The sequence below is a fragment of the Scyliorhinus canicula genome, chromosome 17 (genome assembly GCF_902713615.1).
Source record: "Scyliorhinus canicula chromosome 17, sScyCan1.1, whole genome shotgun sequence".
NCBI lineage: Eukaryota > Metazoa > Chordata > Chondrichthyes > Carcharhiniformes > Scyliorhinidae > Scyliorhinus > Scyliorhinus canicula.
The window spans coordinates 129,523,630-129,532,030 of NC_052162.1; positions in this window are offsets into that span (position 1 = coordinate 129,523,630).

Sequence of the window (8,401 nt, forward strand, 5' to 3'; positions counted from 1 at the left end):
GGAGCTTGATTTCTGGGCCTGGTGAGGATTTTGTTTGTGGCCTTTGGGCCCAGCCAGGCAGACTTTAGCAAAGTGCCCTTTCTTCCTGCAGTCGTTGCAGATCGCGGGGCGGGCCGGGCAACGCTGACGTGGGTGCTGACCTTGCCCACAGAAATAGCACGTGGAACTCCCGGAGTGAGCGGATCGCCACCCGGCGCAGGCCTGTAGCGTGGCCGAGTCTGGAGGGGATCGAGAGGGGTTTGCAAGGTCCGCGGAGTACGTACGGAGGTTACGGTGGGCCGTTTCAGGAGAAGAGGTGAGCGTTACTGTACCTTGGAGATCCTTTGCCCCGTCTTCTAGGAGCCGCTGCCGGATGTACGAGGACCTGATACCGGACACAAAGGCATCGCGAATATGCAAGTTCATGTGGGTTTCTGCCGTCACTGCTTTATGGTTGCAGTTCCTCGCGAGCACAGTGAGTCTGTCCACGTACTCGTCCAGAGTTTCCCCGGAACGCTGGCTGCAGGTTGAGAGCAAATGTCTGGCGTGTACCTCGTTAATCGGCTTCACGAAGCGTTTCGTCAGTATCTCGACCGCTGCTTCGTATGTCGTAGCGTTCTCGATCGCGAAGGAGAGTCAGTGGCCCACCCGGGCATGTAGTAAACGCAGCTTGCGAACGCCGTCGACATCAGTCGCTGAGGAGTCAATATAGTCCTCAAAGCACCGGAGCCAATATTTAAACATTTCAGGGGCTTCCGGCGACCGAGCGTCCAGGTTGAGTTTCTCCGGCTTTAGAGCGCTGTCCATCTTGATGTGTCAGATGATTAAATTGAGATACCCTCAATCACGACACAGGAGAGAAGATAGATGATTCAAAGGCTTTAATCATCTGAGAACTGAACAGCTGCCGAGAAGTGTGCTCATCACGAGTGAGCCTTATCTTATGTACTGTTTCCTGGGGACGGAGGCCCCCAGGGTTCCCAGCCCGGTCTTAAAGGGCCAATGCATTAAAGGCAAGGTACAGTTACAGCAGTTACTAATACCATTCATCACACGGAGGAAACCCACGCAGGCACGGGGAGAACGTACAGACTCTGCACAGACAGTGACTCAGCAGGGAATCGAACCAGGGTTGTGAAGCAACAGTGCTAACCACTGTGCTACCGTGCCCCCTTAGTACCATGACTGAGACTAGCATTTTAATTCCAGATTTTATAAAGTGCAGGGTTACAGACCAAATAGGAGCCGGGGTAGAGGCCCCTCCGTCCTACTCCGCCATTCGATAAGGTCGCGAGCCGGAGGGTGTTGGGGGGGAGAGGGGGCGAGTCGGAGGGTGTGGGGGAGAGAGGGGTCTAGTTGGAGGATGTGGGGGGAGAGGGGGCGAACCGGAGGGTGTTGGGGGGGAGAGGGGGCGAGTCGGAGGGTGTGGGGGGGAGAGGGGTCTAGTTGGAGGATGTGGGGGGAGAGGGGGCAAGCCGGAGGAAAAAAAAAGAAATTGACACTGCCGGCTGCTGTCTCCCTCCAATCAGAAACATTAAAACTTAAAAGTTGGATTGGAGGGAGAGAGCAGCCGGCAGTGTCAATTTCAGCGGCCGGCTGATTTCAGTGAGAGCAGCTTCCTTCTCCGGATCAAAGTGAGCCGGCCGCTGAAATTTTAATTGGATCCACGATGGGGGTTTTAAATTTATTTAAAAATCTATGCTAGCGTTTCCCATTGTGAGTCTACGGGGGTCTGACCTCTCCCCCCGCCCCCCCGTAGACTCTCAATGGGAAGCGCTAGCATAGATTTTAAAATAAATTTAAAACCCCCATCGTGGATATCCGCGGCTCGGATACAACGCGGGTGGCTGTCTTGGACCCCAACACCCGCTTTATAAAGGGGGACTACTGTACAAATAATTTACAGTGGGGAGGGGAAAAAATGTCCATTTTGACGGTTCGGTGCCCGTCAGAGGTTAAGTCGATCCGGTGCTTTGATGGTTCGCTGGGAGCGACGTAACTGTGGCGGCGATGTCGGTGCTGGTGTCGCCGACATCGGTGCTGGCGGTGTTGGTGCTGGCCAGTAGTCGGATGACCCGAGGAGCGTGCCAAAGTCTTCCTTCGTCCTCTTGCGTGGGCAGGGGAAGGAGGGATGGACCTGGTGGGGTTAATGTTGGGGGTGCCGGGGGAGGGGAGGGTGGTGCGTGGGTGGGGGAGTGTGTTGGAGTGGAACCTGAGGGAGCCAGGTCCCTGAGGGAGACAGTATCTTGGCGGCCGTCGGGGAACTCCAGGTAGGTATACTGGGGGTTGGCGTGTAGCAAGTGTACCCTGTCCACCAACAGGTCCGCCTTGTGGAGTCGGACATGCCTATCTAGAAGGACCTGTCCTGGAGCTGCGAGCCATGTCGGGAGCGTCACCCCGGATGTGGACTTCCTGGGGAAGGTAAAAACACCTTCATGGGGTGTGTTATTGTTAGTGGCGGTGCACAATAGTGACCAAATGGAGTGTAGTGCATCAGGGAGGACCTGCTGCCAGCGAGAGGCTGGGAGGTTCCTGGACCGTAGGGCCAGCTGGACGGCCCTCCATACCGTCCCATTCTCCCTTTCTACCTGCCCGTTTCCCCGGGGATTGTAGCTGGTCGTTCTGCTGGAGGCGATACCCCTGCTGAGCAGGAACTGACGCAGCTCATCGCTCATGAATGAGGATCCCCTGTCACTGTGGGTGTAGGCGGGGAATCCGAACAGAGCGAAGTTGGTGTTGAAGGCCTTGATGACGGTGGCAGACGTCATATCCGGGTATGGGATGGCGAAGGGGAACCTGGAGTACTCATCGACCACACTGAGGAAATATGTGTTACGGTCGGTGGAGGGGCCCTTTGAAATCCACGCTGAGGCGTTCAAAGGGGCAGGAGGTCTTTACCAGGCGTGCACGGTCCGGCTGGTAGAAGTGGGGCTTGCACTCCGCACAGACCTGGTAGTCTCTGGTGACTGTCCGTACTTCCTCGACGGAGTAGGACAGATTGCGGGCTTTGATTAGATGGCACAGTCGTGTGACCCCCGGGTGGCAAAGGCTGTCGTGCAGGGCCCGGAGTTGGTCTACTTGTGCGCTGGCACATGTACCTCGGGAGAGGGCGTCTGGGGGCTCGATGAGTTTGCCGGGGCGATACAAGATCTCGTAATTATAGGTGGAGAGCTCGATTCTCCACCGCAAGATTTTATCATTTTGATCTTGCCCCGCTGCGTGTTATTGAACATGAAGGCTACTGACCGTTGGTCAGTGAGGAGAGTGAATCTCCTGCCGGCCAGGTAATGCCTCCAATGCCGCACAGCTTCAACGATGGCCTGGGCCTCTTTTTCAACACTCGAGTGACGAATTTCAGAGGCATGGAGGGTGCGGGAAAAGAATGCCACGGGTCTGCCAGCCTGATTAGAGTGGCGGCGAGGGCGACATCTGAAGTGTCGCTTTCTACTTGAAAGGGCAGTGTCTCGTCTACTGCGTGCATCCCGGCCTTGGCTATGTCTGCTCTGATACGGGCGAAGGCGTGTTGTGCCTCGGCCGCGAGGGAAAATTAAGTGGGCTGTATGAGTGGGCGGGCCTTGTCCACATAGTTTGGGACCCACTGGGCGTAGTAGGAGAAGAACCCCAGGCAGCGTTTGAGGGCCTTGGGGCAGTGGGGGAGGGGAAGCTCCATGAGGGGCGCATGTGGTAGGGATCGGGTCCCAGAAGTCCGTTTTGGACTACATAGCCGAGGATGGCTAGGCGGGTCGTGCTGAACACACACTTCTCTTTATTATACGTAAGGTTGAGAAGAGTGGCGGTGCGGAGGAATTTAGCGAGGTTGGCGTCGTGGTCCTGCTGGTCATGGCCGCAGATGGTGACATTATCTAAGTACGGGAACGTGGCCCGCAGTCCGTACCGGTCGACCAGTCGGTCCACCTCCCTTTGGAAGACCGAGACCCCGTTAGTGACGCCAAAGGAACCCTAACAAAGCGATAGAGGCGACCGTCTGCCTCAAAGGCAGTGTACGGACGGTCCGATTTACGGATGGGGAGCTGGTGGTAGGCGGATTTCAGGTCAATAGTAGAGAAGACCCGGTACTGTGCAATCTGATTGACCATATCAGATATGCGTGGGAGGGGGTACGCGTCGAGCTGCGTGTACCGATTGATGGTCTGTAGTCCACGACCATTCTGTGTTTCTCCCCAGTTTTAACTACTACCACTTGGGCTCTCCAGGGGCTGTTGCTGGCCTCGATGATACCCTCCCGAAGCAGCCGCTAGACCTCGGACCTGATGAAGGCCTTGTCCTGGGCACTGTACCGTCTGCTCCTGGTGGCGACGGGCTTGCAATCCGCAGTTAGATTGGCAAAAAGTGAGGGAGGGTCAACCTTGAGGGTCGCAAAGCCGCGAGGTGAGTGGAGGTAGGGGCCCGTCGAATTTGAGGGTGAGGCTCTGGAGATTGCATTGGAAATCCAGGCCCAGCAATAGTGCAGCGCAGAGGTTAGGGAGGACGTAGAGATGGAAGCCGGTGAATTCTACGCCCTGGACAGTGAGAGTGACCGTGCAGAACCCTCGGATGGGGACAGAGTGGGATCCGGAGGCCAGGGAGATCCGTTGGTTGGTGGGGTGGACCGCGAGGGAGCAGCGCCTTACCGTGTCCGGGTGGATGAAGCTTTCGGTGCTCCCGGAGTCCAGCAGTCAAGAGGTCACGTGGCCGTTGATTTTCACCGTTGTGGAAGCGGTGGCCAGGTTGTGAGGATGGGACTGGTCCAGTGTCATCGAGGTGAGCTGCGGGTGGTCGTCAGAGGTGTCAGGTGGACCCAGATCGTGATGTGTAGTTGGCGTTCCAGCCCCGTGGGGAAGACAAGATGGCGGCGTCCGGACGTCCTGTGAGGAACAAAATGGCGGTGCCCATGGGGCGCACATTGCGGGGGGGACAAGACGGCGGCACCCAGTGGTCGCACGTGGCCCTGTGAGGAGAAGATGGCGGCGCCCACTGGCCGCACGCGGGTCCGGGAAGAGACGATGCGGCGCCCATTGTGCGTTCGGCAGGGGGGAGGGGGTGACTGCGCGGGTCTGGCACACAGCTGCAGAATGGCCCTTTTTACCGCAAGACTTGCAAGTGGCGGCGTGGGCTAGGCAGCGTTGGCGGGGGTGCTTCTGCTGACCACAGAAGTAGCAGCGGGGACCCCCAGGGTGCGGGTATTGGCGGGTGGCGCAGGGTATTGGCTAGGAAGGGCCCCAGCTGGGGAGGTCATTTGTGGGGTCCAGGAGGGGTAGGGCGGGTGGGCCGAGCAGCGAGCGGGGTAGGCCTGGACGTTACGAGATGCGACCGTCATGGAGAGCGCTAAAGTTTTGGTCTCCGCAAGGTCGAGTGTGCCCCTTCCAGCAGTCGTTGTCAGATGGAGTCCGACGCAATCCCTGTTACGAACGCGTCACGCATGAGGAGATTAGAATGTTTGGTGGCCGTAACGGCCTGACAGTCACAGTCCTGTACGAGTGGGATTAGGGCCCGCCAGGAGTCTTCGATAGACTCACCTGGGAGTTGAGCGCGAGTGGCGAGTACGTGCCCGGCGAAGAGCGTGTTTGCTTTCTGTGCGTCGTTCTCTTTTAGGAGTGCCATCGCTTCCGCATAACTCGGGGCATCCTGGATCAACGGGAACACGCTGGAGCTCAACCTGGAGTATAAAACTTGAATCTTCTGAGCTTCCATCGGCGCAGGGGTCGCAGCGTTGATGTAGGCCTCGAAACAAGGCCTCAACGTCCTTTCTGGCATTGGGAGAGTGCGGATCCAGCTGCAGGCGATCTGGTTTTGATTCTGATATCCATCTCTTAGTAAATCTGACTGTAATAAATTGATGCACGATCAATTGCACGAAAGACTCAGATTGGGTACAACTGTGGCTTTATTGCAGTCGGATGCGTGGCCTCCTGCTGCAGCTGGCGAAATGGCCGATCAGAAGGAGGACACACATATTTGCGGCTCCTACTGGGCGGAGCCAGCCGGCAGGGGCTACCGGCGAACCTGTAGTACAGGTCCTACCTTACATCCCCTAATACAGGTGTACACAGTGATTCACCACAATAACCTCACACTTTTCCACATTGTATTCCATCTGCCACTTCATTGCCCACTCTCCTAGCCTGTCCAAATCCTACTGCAGCCCCCCCTCCGCTTCCTCAATACTATCTGCCACTCTACAGAGGGACTAATGCTGGTGCTCATTTTGTATCTGTTGGCTGTAAAAAAGATACTGCAGGGCAAACCCAGGAGTCCCAAACCAGCCTCCCCGAACAGGCGCCGGAATGTGGCGACTAGGGGCTTTTCACAGGAACTTCATTTGAAGCCTACTTGTGACAATAAGCGATTTTCATTTCATTTTCATTTCAAATTTTAAACCTTTCGCAACAATTCATACCGGAGGGGAAATGGGGAAGCTAATTTTTCAGCAGGTTTAAATCATAGAATTTACAGTGGCACGACAAGGCCATTCAGCCCATCGAGTCCGCACTGGCCCTTGGAAAGAGCACCCTACTTAAGCCCACGCCTCCACCCTATCCCCGTAACCCAGTAACCCTGACCTTTTTGGCCATTAAGGGATAATTTTTATCATGGCCAATCCACCATATCCGCACATCTTTGGACTGTGGGAGGAAACTGGAGCACCCGGAGGAAACCCACGCAGACACGGGGAGAACGTGCAGACTCCGCACAGGCAGTGACCCAAGCCGGGAATCGATCCTGGGACCCTGGAGCTGTGTAGCAACTGTGTTAACCACTGTGCTACCGTGCTGCCCTGTTAACTCTGATTGGCCAAGGCGTTGCCTTGCTCGGTGTCATTCAGTTATTGAGCAGCACTTGTTGAACAACCCTGAGCGATCTGACAGCTACATTGACCATCAATTTAAGGTTAATAATCAAGGTCCGAACGTGGCTCATTTATACTTGTCAGTAGCGACATGCATTCAAACACGTTCATGTTCTGCAAACAAAAGGGATCTGCTCAAGCCTTTCCACCTGGGAGGGAATTATCCACGAGCACGGGGAGCCTATAATTCCCCGTTGCTTTCTCCGTGGCAACGCCTCGGCAAATCAGAGTCAACTTGACAACCAATCAGAGCCCCTTTTCTTGTCATATAAATACTTGAGATGCTTTGAAATTGAGCATTCTGGTGTTTGTCCTGGTGAGCGAAGAACGAAAAGCTTCAGCAACATGACTCTTTCTTTAACAATATCCCAAAATATATCTTTGCCTTGTTTTTCATTCTCGTTGGATTTTGAGTGACAGCATCGAGGCTCTTAAGCTAATCGTCTTTGACTACATTTTTTTAATGCCCCCTGATATTGACCCAAGATATCAGACCTTTGTGTGCCTTTCAAAGAATTGTCAATGAAGTTGCAATATCGCTTTAAGAGGAGATATGCTAATGAGCCAGTAGCCAGGATGCAAACCATGTGACCAGCAGACATTGTGAAGAGGAGACTGAAGTTTAGCCAGCAGCAAGTGGTGTGAGGAATTGTAGCTATTTTTTCCTGTTAACAATAGCTGTTGAGTCTTTATAGTACACCTGCCGGCTGAGCTGTTCCGAACTCTGTCTTCAAATAGACCAAATATGTATTTAGTTCACTGGTCCTGTGTGAGATTGGTAAGTCTACCTGAGTCAAAACATAAAAACACACCAGGTGAGCGATGTGTTTCCCCTTTAAGAAGGTTCGAGCGGGCCCTTTTTTTCCAAGGATGCACGAGAGGCAATGGTTGCTGTTCGCCATCATGTGGATAAATGGAGGTACTGCACCGGTGGAGAATTCCTTAAAAGGGACATGCGGCTCCTTAAAAGGGCTGGGGCTCGTTTTGACCCACTCAACCCGGACTTGCAAGTCGTGCCGCAGAAACGCTTTCCTCTGGCTGGCAAGGGGGTGCCTTGGTCAGCGAAGGAGGGGGCGGGATGCTGACCTTGAGCCCTCTGGGTGGTTCAGGGTCAAAGGTGAAAGGTGAGGTGAGTGCCACCCAACCAGAGTTGGTCCTGTTCAGCGAGGGTCAGGTGTGAAACGTAAGGAAGGATGGCCTTGTCTCAAAGAAGGGTTGCTTTTTGGAATGAGGGGGACGGAAGGGGGAGGTTATCCGACGATGAGGGGTTACGTGAATTAGAGCCGAATCCTCGGCAGTCGTGAAGAAGGAGAGGCCATTGCATTGAGGCCTATAAAACCCTTCGAAGATCCCGTCACGGTCGGTGCCCAGAGGCTGCCTCCACTGGTTGACGTGCCGAACCCCAAAGCATGTCACGGGATGTTGGCGACTCTGGCGGGGCCCACAGCAATTTTTGGTCCACCCCCCCAATCGCCACCTTCAACTGGATGTGTCTCGCTCAGCTATTTCAGAGAGAGGGGGCAGTTAAGATCGAACCAGATTGCTGTGTGAGGTGGCGGAGGGGCTGGGGGGTGG